Raw genomic sequence first — 15,089 nt, 5'->3', positions numbered from 1 at the left:
GATCAGCTCACAGAAATGTGATAGAGAATATGATCTTATAGGGCATAGGGAAGAACTATAAGAAATTGCCTTTTTAATTTTTTTTTCTTTTTTTAGTCTTTATTTTTGAGAGAAAGAGAGAGAGAGCACAAGCAGGAGAGGAACAGAGAGGGAAGGAGACACAGAATCCAAAGCAGGCTCTAGGCTCTGAGCTGTTAGCACAAAGCCTGACACGAGGCTTGAACTCACGAACTGTGAGATCATGACCTGAACCAAAGTCGGACGCTTAACTGACTGAGCCACCCAGGTGCCTGAGAAGTTGCCTGAATGAGAGAGATAGTGAGGAACGGCAGGTAGATTTTTTTTTGATATCTGCATGTATATGTGTATGGTAGATAAATTCATGTGAGCAGATAAAGCTGTTTAAAATCTTAATTTAAGCATCTTACATTGGAATCACATGAAGCTTTACAAACGAGTTGTATGATGTGAAGTTAAAGGAAATTCTGGAAGAGTGGCTTAGTAATAAAAGGTAAACAACCACAACCAAAAGCCTGGGCCCCAGCCTTTGAGTGAATGAGCGAATTATAGTAGGTAATTGAAGAAAGAATGTAAGTAATAGTTTCGTCTGACTAAGGCTGAAGTGACATGACAAAACCATTGTTTCGTGTAGAGATTTACATTAGTGACATATGACAGAGGGGAGCACTTAACTTTTAATTCAACATTTCAATATGCAAATTAAAAATAACACAACTAAGACATTGCTTTAACTGCTTCCAAAACTGCTATTAGCTTGATTCAGGAGAAATTCTAACTTCTGTATCATGGAGAGGACCGAATTACAACCAGACTGGTATTTACCTTGTGTGTTATAAAATGACTAGCTGGCTGTTTTCTGACACTATCTAGCTTTTTCGTATTTTTCCTTTTTCATATTTTTGATGCAATACTATGTGAAAAATGTGGTATTTGTGTATGACTTCACAAATAGGATTTTAGACAGGCTTAAATCACATTAAATCAGAAGATAAGTGTCCAAGATGGGATGGTTGATGCCTTCAGTATGCAAATATTTTGGTTTTCATGGAGATAGGATATATTCCAGCACAAACTATTTCCACCTGCAGAATTTTCCTAGTGAAAATACAGTCATGTTGTCTTTGGTCCACTTGCTTTATAAAGACGCTCAATTTTCTTCATGTAATTATAATGGCCCTAAGAAGCATTCTCCATGACTAAGGTTAAGGTGGAAGATACAGACATAATGCCATACTATAAAACTGTAGGTTTATCCATCTGGATCAACTTTCGTGTTACTATTATCCATATGGGAAATTGTAAAGAGAGCAGAAATATGACTTTCATTAGATTTGTAAAATAGACTGAAATAAAACAGAATAGGTTGTCTATCAATTTATTTGTCATTCTGGACAAAGGAACGTGCCAATCATCCAGCTACATATATTTCCATATACGACTGATTAGTCCTAGATATTTACATCTGTGTATGTTGTCCTATGAAATAATCATTAGAAGTGGTGTATTGTTTTTATCTGGGTCTTTCTTCCCACAACTATGGCATGTTGTAAATTGTCTCAAAGAGTCTAGTTACAATGTTTAGTTCTTTAATCTCATGTCAAACTGAAGGTTAGTTTGACCCATATTAAATAAGGGTAGAAAAATAGAAAAGAAGACATTGGTGATAAACAGTGTTTAATTCCATTTTGGAGAAAACAATCAACTCTCTTTCTGTAGGATAAAGCTGAAAATGGCAAAAGCTCACACAAATATACAGTGCTGTATCATTCTCAGGTTAATAAAAACAATTTATATGCAGGGTAGTGAACAAGAGGAAAGTTATGGAAAACATTTCTCACCCAAGGACAGTGTACCAGATGTGTTAAGACTTATGGGAGCAATCAGAGGTGACCAAGTCTCAGTGGCGGGCCTTATTAAGTTAGACGGTGACCCAGCACCTTCAACTTATTAAGCTGTCGAGAACTTCAGTGATTAAAACCAAAGAAAGGTCAGATACAAACCTTCAGAATGTCCCTGCGCTGATATTTTCTTATAGGCACTGGACCCTCATGGAAATACTTCTCTTGACTTTAAAAAATTAGATATCTGACCTGGATTCATCCGCAGCTTGAGAGAAATTTTAGTAGATGACGCTTCCTCAAGATTTCTCATACCAGTTTTGTAACTTTAATCAGTATCTAAAGATGTATCCTTAAAAAGTGGTATTGCTCTTCATCAGAACTGAGACCAGAGGAACAGATTCATGGGGTTGTTAACATCTTCAGATAGGTCCTAGATGATGAGTGAGAGTTGTAGCTACAGATAGAGATACTAGGAATAAACTTTCAAAACCTTATACTTAATACATGCAAAAGTTAAAATTAAGGATTTAATTCCATCCTAAGTTGTATCCTAGGCTTTAAATACTGTAGGGGTTTAGTTAGACAACTTTTCTCTGTCCTTTTCATCTGTCGCGCTCTCCAAATGTATCTGTTTTGATACAATACCAAACTCTGAATATGTTCATACGTAAATGTAGAGGTACAAGAGTATCATGTACATATAAATAAATACTATTCATGTATCTAGGATAATGTTAAATGTTATGCTTTCTGTTGTCTCGGAATCTAAGCAGAAGTCTCAATTCCATATGCACCAAAACCTTTCATAACCCATCAAAAGTTGCTATAGCTATATCTGTAGCACATGCCAAAAGATTATGAAACTGGTTCTGCAAGCTTTAGCCCATCGCACATCTCTAGGACATGAAAGAGAAAAAATAAAAAGGACTATTTGCTCCTACAATCCACCCCCCACCGACCCCACTGCTTTATGGTATTTTCTCTTACCTCCTTTCAAGTGAAGTTTGCCTTCCAGAGAAGTGTTTGAAGACTTTTACAGTTGCCTGGAATCTGAGGGCCATAGGGCCTGGCCACTGCCCTCCTTAGGGAGCACTCTGCAAACAGCACAGCAATGGAGAGGGGTCCAGCAGACAGTCAGCTGCAGCTGCATGTGGTGCAAAGGGTCAGTGGGAGCCTTGAGGAAGGAAGCCTTCCCTGAGTCTTCTCACAAGGGATTCCGCCATTTAACAGAACCACTTATGGGGCACAGGGTTACTGCAGAGGCTGAACTACCACTAACAGAGGTGCTGAAGGGAGGGTTGTAGGGCAGCTAACTGGAAGAGGCTTCTAGAAAGCCACAACGCTCCCCATGAAAGGGAGAGCCAGAAATCTTTCAGTTCACTCTTCCTTCTCTTCCCAGGATTTTAGTGGATTGGGTAAAAACTTAAATTTGCCTGGAAATTTAGAGTTAGGTGATATTTCATTAACTGGACTTTTATTCTGTAAGTGTCACAGGAAAAGTTGTGGGACCTGCCTTTTCACTGAGGCATTTTCATACAGTGCTGATAGGAGTTCAAATCCAAAAAATATTTCTGGGAAAAAGCATGGCAACATAGATTAATAAATCTCTCAGAATGAATTTTCTTTGGCTTTTTATCTTTCTATGAGTTGATCTCTAGAAAATAATCAAAATTCAGACAGTAGTGTGCATTATAATATTAGTTCTAATAATAAAAACAGAAAAAATTTGTATCTAATAAGAGAATGCTTCAGAACATTATGAATATCAGTATAATGGAGAGAGATTATGTAGCCCTTTAAATTTTTATTTTCAGAGATGAATATATGAGCAAATTCTTAGCATGTAATATAATATATAACATATAATGATAAGTGAAAAAGAAAGATGCAAAATTATACATGGATTTTAATACCAACTTAAATATTATGATGATGTAAAATATGTATGCCTAAATAAAAAGATTGAAATGAAATATTAGCAAGTTTTAATTGGTTAGAGTATGGATTAATGACTATATTGCTTTATTTATACCTTCTAAAATGTCCAAATTCTATTAAATTAACACTGTATTGCTATTACAATTGACAGGCACAAAATAGAAAGTGATTTATTTTATTGATATGATACAATGGTTTTTCCTGATTACTACTTATGGTATTAATAAAGGTGACATAACAGAGCACATCAATAATTCCAATTTCAATATATTTTATTTTATAAATTTCAAATCTCACTTTAAAATTATATTTTGACATGAACAATATAATTTTAGGTAAAAGGATTCATAGAAATTTATGGATTCTCTATAGTTTCTTTAAAAAGTATTTTGAACACTTTTGTATTTTTCTATTCAAAAATGAAAATATTATTGTTTACTGATATAATTTATTTATTTTTTAGATATGGGATTTAATTAAGATATTAACTATTACTCAATTAAGATATTTGATTTAGATTCCATTTCCTATCAATATTAAATTCCTTTATTTCTAATATAGTTAACACAAAGAATAATTCAGTTTTGGAATGCAAATACTTAAACATGAAATCTTATAGTTTGTGCATGTCAGAAGATTAGAGATGGCACTGTCTTTGGAGGCACAAATCTCAGATCACTTTTCAGATTGCTACATGTTCCTTCTTTTTCGTTATTTATGAGTTTTTCCTATGTTGTTTTCTCCTCCACTTTCTGACTTAGATGAAAATCCTCACTACATGGCTTCCCGTGTGGTCACCAGAAGGTTATAAGATGCAACCTGGAATCTGAGGGGTTGGCTATTTGTGATGTGACCTTTGACCGAAAGGAAAGGGAGACTGGAAGGTGTTGAGCACATAAATTCCTTTCCCTGTCTTTGTCTTCTCCAGTGACTCCTCAAAGGCTTGCTTTCTTCTTGCAAATCTTGCAAACAAGTTCTGAGTGCCAAATAACACAAAGTTCAGTCAATCTGCCATCTCTGTGGCTCATCGTTAAGCAGAAACCAGTGTGGGAACACATCGTGTGTCCTGATTCCACCTTGCTTTGCTTTGCTCTGCTTCACTTTTCCTGTTACCTTCACCACCAGGGCTAGCACCTCCCAAAACATGTTAGCATCTTAATCCTTGCCTTATGCTTCACCCTCTAGAAGAACCAGTTTGGGACACTGTACACTTGGGATGACTTCCACCATCAGTAGGCTTTGTATAACTTGGGCCACCAACATTCTAGAGAAAAGTTTCGCTGATGAATCTGCCTTTGTTATTATTTTGATGAACTGAAAAGAAAAAATATATATAAATCCATGGAATAGGAGTTTATTTCTTCAGACACCAGGCACTGTGACTGAAAAGATGACTCTGTTGAAGTCAATTTTAAGGTTGTTGTGGTGATCCTAGGATTCTGGCAGGAAGAGAAAGTGAGTTATCTCAAAATGGTCCAGAGAAAAATTGCTGCCTTCAAATTCATTTGTGTTTAAATTTGTATAGCACAGTTCAAATTATCTCAGAATTGTGGTTTCCAACCAGTGGATGATCTGACATATGTTATCTGAGACTTGGTGAACAACATAAGCCCTGTGTGATTAGAAGTGGGTTTAACCTGGGTTCTACTAGATGGGGTTGTTTTATGTTTAAAAATCTTGGTTTATCCCAGCAGCTGCCACAGATGGATTGGAGAAGACCATCGTGATCCAAGCATGGCTATGTAGAGTGAAGTGAATGTGGCAAGAACTGTGCCTTTTATACTGAATTCAGATGAGAATCGGCATTGACATTGACATTTAGAAGGAAGTCTATAATTTGGTGGTTGAAACTGCCTGTGAGGTATTAAAACAGGATAAGTAAGTTTTCTATTGATGTGTGACTTATCTAATTGAATCCACATTTAAAACAATATCTAGGTTGGTCTAGTAAGAGTGATAAAAAAAAACTGTCTATGGCATGAGAAATAAATTCTTCTGAGCTTTTTTTTGTGTTCTAAGTGCTCAAGGATGATGCTTTTGTTATCATCAAGAACCTGAGAGTGGATATATTTTACATCAAGAAAGATGGTACCTGGATTCTGTGCTGAGGAAATGTAACATTTCTTTTTTTTTTCTTTTTTATTTTTAATTTTTTTTTCAACGTTTATTTATTTTTAAGACAGAGAGAGACAGCATGAACGGGGGAGGGGCAGAGAGAGAGGGAGACACAGAATCGGAAGCAGGCTCCAGGCTCTGAGCCATCAGCCCAGAGCCTGACGCGGGGCTCGAACTCACACACCGCGAGATCGTGACCTGGCTGAAGTCGGACGCTTAACCGACTGCGCCACCCAGGCGCCCCGGAAATGTAACATTTCTAATGTGACTAATCAAGCATTCAGTTACCATCCATGTTCATGGATCATAGTTTACTGTTTCCTTCAAAAGCAAGAATTTGGGCCCATAGTAAGAAAAGCATACTAATAAAATACTTGCATTTTAACCTATGAAAAAATTAAATTGGCTACCATAATGTTCCAAAAAAAGGAAAAGAAAGAAAACAATATAAAAAAAAATATGTGGTTCAACCTAAAAGGTAGGTAGAAATATGAGAATTTTCTCTAATGAAACAATTATACTACACTTATCAGACAACATTCCATTTTATATGTCCTCTGTAGTCTTAATAGCTAAAGTTCTGGGTTGTATTTTTAAATAAGCCAGTTGGCAATTAAAAAATAACTTTACTTGACTTTTAAAATTAATGTCATTTTTACTGTAGACCTTAAGAACTATAAAGAAAAGCATATGAAAGGAAACAAAATTTAAAGCACCCTTAAAAGTCATTGCTAATTTGTGTGTTTGTGCCCCCCCAATTTTTTATATATATTTTTTTACACAGGTACATACTTCCAAATTAAGATAATACTATATAGACAGTATTGCATTCTGTTTGGGGGATTTTTCTGTCATCAATTTTCTGTATATTTTCCAAAGCTTTTCATATTCTTTGAAAACATTGTTTAAATGCTTCATATTTTTACTTGACATGGCCATAGCATGACCTATTTACCCATTAGCCTGTTTGTGGTTATGTAAGTGGTTTTTCCATTTTAGCATCAGAAAGAATTCTGTATTGGAGATCCTTATACATATTCTTCTTTTGGTAAATCTCCTATTCTTTCCTAAGAAGTATTAGTGGCTCAAAGGAAATACAAAATTAAAATTCATTTGATATGTGTTACCAAATTATTCATAAAAACTGGAGGTCAAAATGCTATTCCATGCATTTTCAATTTATACTTTGACTATTTACTGAAGTTTAACTGTTTTCATTTCTTAGCAATTTTATTTATTATTTATATCTTAATGCTTTTAATTATTTTTCTGCACAAGAGTTCATCCTATGTATTGGGTTAATAAAAACTCTTTACATATTAAACATTCTTATGAGTGTGCCAGACATGAGTACACATGAGAGACAAATTATTTGCTTTCACAAGCTTATTTTAGTATCCAATACATAAAAGAAGCAAACAAAGAAACAAGACAGTTTATTGTTTCAGACAAAGATTTTTTCTTGCATTTGATCTTTTAGATAGAAATAGGGGTAGTAGTATAGAGAAGGATGATGCCTTAGCTAATGTGCTCAGAGGATGATAAGGTTCTTTGGTTCTCAAATCTTTATTTAAAAAATATATATATATATTTAATATATATACTTAATATATAAATATATATTTAATGCATCTAAGTATATATTTCAAACATATAATGAAAATGTATATATTGCAAATATATATACAAATACATATATATTTAATGCATATATCTTATATATATCATATATATATGCCATTTTATAGTTTTTCTTATTTAGGTCTTGCCCACTTCTTATCAAATTTCTTCCTTTGTATTTTATATTTTCGTTATTATGGATGGGATTTCTCTTTGCATTATGTTTCTTTACTGGCTGTGGCAGGTCGCTGACTATTTTAATTATGATACCTATAATTTGAGCTATGGTCCCAAAGTTAGTTTAAGGGTGAGCCAATTACCACAGGGTGTGACTCAAAATTTCCTGTGATTGAGCACCCAGGATTCTATCTCCCTAAGTTCCCAAGCTCATGCTTAGTGTAGAAGTGTCAGAGTTTGAGACCTGATGATGACCAAAAAGCTGAGCCTCACTGAAAGTACTTATGTCTTCTGGTAGTTTATGTCTTGAAGTTGTATTTTGAAACCTGCTATTTTAACAAATACTTGGAGTTTTGCATCTTGCCGAGTGTACGAAAATTTTAAAGGGTATTTATACATTCTAAAAATCCACTTAGTTCTACTCAAGTAGTATTATAGTTTTTGAACTTCCTTTCTTACAGATTTTCAGTTGAAGAAGAGAACTGATTCATCATGATTGGACAATATATTGAATGAGACCAGGAAGCCATCTCTGCTTCCTCGCTTCTCACTTGACCAGGGAGGATATAAATGGCTGTATGAAGGGGTTTGAGTGACTTGTTCCCGTGAGAACAGTTCTCAAGAATGAGCTATCTTCCTATCTTGCTGAAACACTTGTGTATTTCTGTGGCACTAATTAATACATGGGGCCCTGACAGATCACATTAGTTCAGGGAGAACATAAGAACCAAGGAAAACATTCTCATATCACTGTCCCAAAGGTCTGCCTATGGTGTGCCGGTAAAGTTTTACAATTTTTTTTCCCCTAGACATTCAAAATATTAACTACAATGTTGCATTAATATAATGAACTAATATTCCTTGGTATAATTAATTTTTCCTACTAAATTTGAAGACTTTGAAAGCTCTGTATCTTGGGATCAAGCCTATATGCTTGTTATTATATATTTTTTTTCCTCAGGCTTGACTGAAAAACGTTTAAGTGTAAGAATGAAAGAATATTGAAGTCATGAGTTTCTAATTTCTCTATGAACAGATATCCCACTTAAGGGTAGGGACGAATGTTTGCTTTCTAGCAGCCAACCCCAAAGCATCACCATACACCCCTCATATACAAATCACTTCTTTCTGTATGTTCCCATATCATTGCGTCCTTGACTATCACTGTGCTCAGTACTGTGATTTTAAAATTATTTATCTATCTAACATTTTTTTACTGGATTCTAACTCCAAAAAGGTAGGAAACTGGTCTTATTTTGTGTGTGTCTCTTCTTCAAACCTTGGTACAGGGTAAGGCATATGGTAATTGCTTATTGAATGAATCAATACTCCATTGAATAGTCATTTTATTTTGTTCTCACATTACTTCTGAACTTGATCAACATTAGAGTCTGCCAAACGCTTTTTTTAGAAGCTATTTGAATCCTATATCAAGTTACGAAAACTTAAACAATTTTCTGTTAAAAAATAAAATGTTTGTTTTCATTGTGCTTCCTTTCAACTTACGGAGTAAATTCATGTTTGGTTTGATGAGTAAGTGTATTTAGACATTTATCTGGCACACTTGAATGAGCTCCTCTGAGACGATGGATCAGTGTACTGTTGTTAAAGTACTAATATGGCGTGTGGAATTTACTCTGACAGCTTCTAGCAGCAATAGTAGCTAACACTTTTACATATAGCATTTACTATGTGCCAACCTAGGAGCGAACTCAAAACTATTTGCCAGACATGATTTAAGGACTTTAGCTGTATTAATGTGTTTAATCTTATTCATAGTCCTGTGAAGTTGGTGTTATTATTCCCATTTCATATATGAGCAAACTAGAGCAGGAAGAAGTTAAATGGTATGTCCAAGGTTATATGGCTGGTAAGTGGTAGAGTATTAGACAGCCATCTGGCTTCACAGCCCATGTCCCAACCACCGTGCCAGAGACTCTGCTATTTTTGATCACGTTTTGAACATGATCCTGAAGAAGAAAAAATAGGAAGTGATAAAGGTAGAATTGCACAAGTGTCACTTACCTGGGTTTCAAAAACATCGATATTAGTCTCAGAGAATTTTACTGATGGTAAAAAGCTCCTAGATTCTGAATCCTATGCTCCCATTCCGAACAAAAATGCTGAGATGAAAAAGTGGCAAACATAGTGCCCACTGCAGCGTAATGGCCAAATCTAATCCCAGATCTTTGAACAAACAACACTGCATGATTTGCAGTGTTCTTTTATGTCAAAGTGGGAATTTTTCAGCCAAGACTAATTAATTAGTGCTAGTTAAGAAAGACTGTCCACCTGGGTTTTCACTCCTCTTCACACCCCCAAATCTCCCTGAATCTTGGCTAAGGGAAAGGGGTACCTGAGGCTGCCAGCCCATCCTTTGTGCCTCTCAGTTTGTCCCCTGCCATCTGTCTGACAGCATTGCCACCTCTCACCCAAAACCCACCCCTCCGGCTTTCAGGCAACCTGACTGCCATAGCCGTTCTTTCAAAGTTGCTTCCACTCCTGATTTCACGAGGTTAGAAAAATGACATTTTGAATCTTTTTCATAAGCAGATTTGAAAACAACAAGCTATCAGTTTTGTCCTGGGCATGATAAAGATGGAGGCAAAATAGGAGTTTTTCAAAAGGCTGGTAGGGGGGTGCCTGGGTGGCTTAGTTGGTAAAGCGTCCAGCTGCGGCTCATGTCATGATCTCGTGGTTTGTGAGTTCAAGCCTCAAGTTGGACCCTGTGCTGACCGCTCAGAGCCTGGAGCCTGCTTCAGATTCTGTGTCTCCTTCTCTCTCAGCCCCACCCCTGCTCATGCTCACTCACTCTCTCTCTCTCTCAAAAATAAACAAACATTAAAAAAAATTTAGAAGTGTGGTAGGAACAACCTTCTTACCCGACAACTAAGTTCACTAGAAACACACCTTCACTCAGGTATTGTCTGAAAGACCACCATATTGTTGCTTCAGAAAGGGCACCATAAATTAGTACCAGATATTATATTACATGAATAGATCAGCTTGAGGGTTTATGTGGTAGGTGCCTTACACATTTTACTGCATTTGATCCTCGGTAATAGGTGAGGTTGGTGTTACTTACCTACCTCAGGTAGGTGTCATCATCCTTTTTCACAGATTGCAAAATAAAACCAAATGAACAAACAAACATCCAAACAGAAATATTACATATTATTTCTCCAAAGTCGCAGAGTCAGTAGTTTGCAAAGGTGGAATTTTATATTAGTGCGTTTTGGCTCAAAATCTCAAACTCGTTCTATGATACCATGATGCAAAAAGAAAAAAGAAAAAGAAAAGAACTTTTAACTCAATTAAAAAAGGACTAGAGAAGCAGCCAGGGACAGTGCATGGAGAGGGCAGTCCTGGTGCTGAGATTCTGGGAAGCCAGGGGGTAACATAAAATCTAAGAGAGTCTCTGAATGTTGATGAAAAGGTAAAGAACAAAAAGGTCCTAGAAATCTCAAGAATGTTCTCTGCTTTGCAATACTTATCAAAGTTTGCTGTTTATGGCGGCTGGAGTCAGAAACTGGAAGGGAGTTCCAAGTAGATGTTGGAGTGAGGAAACCCCGTTTTGAAAATTTGTCCACCCTACGTCCATTCATAGGATTCCAAACTTATAAATTTGCATTCCAACTTTTAAAGGTATTCTTTAAAAACGATTGTCTGCTACCAGATGAAAGAGAGTGAGAAGAGTGCTGAGAGAAACAGAGGTGATTGAGATTTCAGGGAGGTGGAATTTGTAGGATTTCATACCTACTCCAAAGTGAGGAAGAGGGGCTATGCATCCAAGAGGCCCAGAGTGTTGACCTTGGTGAGGCAAGAAGGGTGCGAAGTCTGTGTGTGTTGTTTGTGCGATGTCTTGGTGGAGATGATCTGAGGGGAGTTTTGAAGTGACAGAAAGCTTGTGAGGGAGGTAATGGTGAACATATAGATTTGCTTAGAAATGATAGCAAAAGCCAGGGAAAGAACATAGACTCGGTCAAGGGACCAAGGACGGAAACTTTGGAAACAACTTCTGTTTAGGGAGCAGAATACAAAATAACAAGCCCAAAAGCAGTCCCCTAAGGAAGGAGCAATCTGAGAACAGCATCATGGAAGGCACTGGAGGAGGGCAATGATGCAAAAGATTCCACAGAGCAGTTAAGGGTGAGGAAGGAAGAGAAATTTCTTCGATTTGCCAGATTATTATTACACGTCTGAGAGAGCAGTTCAGTGGATCATTGGAGCAAATGGCAAAAAGTAAAGTGAGGAAATGGGGGCTCCTCTTCCAAGAAAGAGCTTGTGAGAAACCTAGCAGTCACCGAGCACACGGGCAGGGTGGTAGTGTGATGGGAGCATACATGTTAGCACGTCTGCAGTCTTACAGTCTGAGGACCTAGGGCAGGGGGAGAGAGAGGGAGAGCGAGAGTGAGAGAGCAAGGGAGAGAAGAGAAAAGGTATGTGGTCTGGGGACAAGCTCTCAGAGGATGTGGAAGGGATGGAAGGAGGTTACAACTGCAGGAGTCCTGAAGTTATTGCTTTACTTGCATTGGGAGGGAGAGAGGAGAAGATGGAGGGAGAAGCTGAGGTTTGTGACGAGAAACGAGAGGAACTGAGGGAGCTCGTTGCCACTAGTTTTTCATCTCGCTTAGGTAGAAGGTGAAATTATTTGCAGAAAATAACTGTGGGTGGGGCTCTGCTCTTTAGGGAATGAAACACCCTTATGCAAATTCAGTCAATTTAGAGACAAATTAGAGCATTGAACAGTGGCAGTGAGTGGCTGGTTTCTGCTGAGCGTGCGACAGAACCGGCTGTTTTGTTACAGAGCTCTCTCTGGCATGACTTGAGAATCCAAGAGCAGAAAAACTGGCCTTTGAGGTTTACCTGGGTTAGGTAATTAGCATCCTCCTTGCTTCCTTTTGCTGCTTACAGACTTCTTTTCAGCGCCTTCAAAGACCCAGCAAACTGTTGTTTGTTTGTTTTTGATCTTTATTGCTCTTCTCTACCAACCCCAATGACCCTTATCTGCTTTGGTGACTTCAATACATGGGTCATAATCTTTTTCTCCTCACATTTGACGTCATCCTCCCACTGTTTCATGATCCACGTTAATAACATCATTGTGTCAAAGTCCCTTCTTGACTTCCTCAGCTCTGTTTCACTGAATCTCCTTCCACCGTAGCACCCCAAGAGCACCCCTATATTTCTCATGGCATATTCATTTTTCCCAGCTGCTTCTCTAACCATAGTCTTGAGCTGTGGCTTCGGATTTAAGAATCTCAACTAGAGAGTAAAAGTACGATTTAATTTGAAGGTAAATTGACATCTATTTTAAGATAAAAAAAAAATTATTCTCTAAGACTGATCCTCCTACATCCAGAATTCTAATACATTCTTTTTCCTGAAGGACAATATGTGAGTACGCTGATTAATAAATATAAGTGAATGCATCTACTTTTTAAAACGGCCCCTTGAGTTTTAATGTGAAGATTACCCAATCCAGAAAATGATGGCCACCACTTAACGAATATCTACACTGACACAGGTATTCAGTGCACTTTCTGTCAACTCACAGCAGTATTTCAGGAATATGAAAGCCATCGAGCTAATTAGTACCATAATTATTATCTGACTCCAAGGCCGTGATTTTATTCCATAGTTGTTACATATGTAACATTCCACATATTACTTTGAAAGTGTGTTTAAAAGAGTGTCCACATTTCTAGAATTGAAGTGATATTTGGGAAGTTAAAGGTACTATATATCAAATGCTGTAGAATGACTTTTTTTATCAAAACATAGGATCCATAGTTATTCAGTTAGAACTCCACCGCTTCCCCTTACAAACTATAGGATCCTGACAATTTAAGTCAAAGTTTTCTTAAGTCTCAGTTTCTTCATTTGTAAAATAGGGGGGAAAAAATCACACATATAAACTCAGGTTGTTGGTAAAACAATTAAATGAAGTCATACATACATGGAACATAACAACTACTCAATATGTAACAGGTAATACTAATATTACTATTATAATTGCTACTGTATTCCACTAATATTTTTAAAAACTATTCCTAAGCACTAGTTAATTTCACCGGACTTCAGCATGCTCCTGTGAGCTGACACATGAGGACATCCTGCCTAAATATGTTTAATAAGATCTGATATATTTTATTGGTGGCTCAATTATCACTAGAGGAAGCTAATTATTTGATAGTATAGATTCTATATTCCTGCAATTAAAAAAAAAATCCACACATATTTTTCTTCCATCTAGATGATAAAAAGGAGACAGATTCTGATGTTCCAGTATTGACGTCACGCAGTTCTAATTCCCATCCTGGATATTTCGTCAGTGAACAGGTTTGCAGAGCCACGGTTGGGAGGCTGGCCGTCTCAGTTCTCACACATGCGGCCCACCCTAAGTGCTTTCCTCCTCCTCTCCCACCACCTCATAACGAGTCCCCAGGGGTGCTCCGTTAAGGGCCGGGCTGTCATCCTCAAGTTGGCACTTGCTGCTTTCGGTAACATTGCTTCTGATGATGTGTTTGTTAGGGAGGCCACTTGCCAATATCTGATGAAATATCACCAACATTAAGCTTCCTGAAAATGAGCTTGCTTTGCTAGTCTAAGGGCTGTGGGGCCTCTGGGATTAGGGTGCATAGTAATGACTAAGTTTGGTTCCAGACCACCTGTTTGTGACAAAGGGCTAGGGAGTTGAGACATCCTGAGACACACTCTGGGCAGGAAGAGAAGAAGCAAAGAAAGACACCTCTCCAGCGCAGATTTCTTTCTGATTTCAGTGACAGTTTACCCCAAGGGGCTCAGCGCCTGGAAGTTTTTGCATTGAGCGTTTTGCTTGTCTCACATTATCTCCAGATCCAAGTTAACACTTTAACTAAGGGGTAGAGTTTATCAAGAAGGTTAAAACCAGTGTAAATTGAAAAACTGGAGAAAATTGCCTACCATTTTCTGAAGTTTATAACTCTAAAAAGCTAAAGATCAGTGCTTCTCAAAATAAAACAAAACAATAGAGAGAGATTCATCAGAGTTACTTGGGGAGGTTGTTAATAACTTCTAGGTCTTATCCCTAGAGATTCTGATTCACTAGGCCTGATGTAGTGTCTACAGCTCTGATGTAGCATGTAATCCAGTCAATTCTGATGCAAGTGGTCCTCTTTTTCATGTTTATTTATTTATTTTGAGAGAGAAAGAGAGCTTGAGCGGGGGAGGGACAGAGAGAGAGGATGAGAGAGAATCCCAAGCAGGCTCCGTGCTGTCGGTCTGGAGCCTGAGGCCGGACTTGAACTCATGAACCACGAGATCATGACCTGAGAGGAAATCAAGAGTCAGATGCTTAACTGACTGAGTCACCCAGGTGCCCCATCTGGTGCAGGT

At 37.4% G+C, this 15,089-nt stretch overlaps 1 long non-coding RNA gene across 2 annotated transcripts in view; it reads left to right on the top strand.

Annotated features, from left to right (window-relative positions):
- Window positions 1–9,095, top strand: part of LOC125168907 (uncharacterized) — a 39,148-nt gene extending 30,053 nt beyond the window's left edge. The window contains exons 4-5 of one of the 2 annotated variants that reach the window (XR_007153341.1): window positions 5,492–5,661; window positions 8,174–9,095. This is a non-coding gene — a long non-coding RNA (uncharacterized LOC125168907). Of the gene's footprint in view, window positions 1–5,491; window positions 5,679–8,173 lie in introns of both variants that reach the window. The other variant, XR_007153340.1, reaches the window with a different exon arrangement.
- Window positions 9,096–15,089: the final 5,994 nt, after the last annotated feature.

Source organism: Prionailurus viverrinus, chromosome A1 (genome assembly GCF_022837055.1).
Source record: "Prionailurus viverrinus isolate Anna chromosome A1, UM_Priviv_1.0, whole genome shotgun sequence".
Lineage (NCBI taxonomy): Eukaryota > Metazoa > Chordata > Mammalia > Carnivora > Felidae > Prionailurus > Prionailurus viverrinus.
This window is presented reverse-complemented; position numbering and strand designations above follow the sequence as displayed.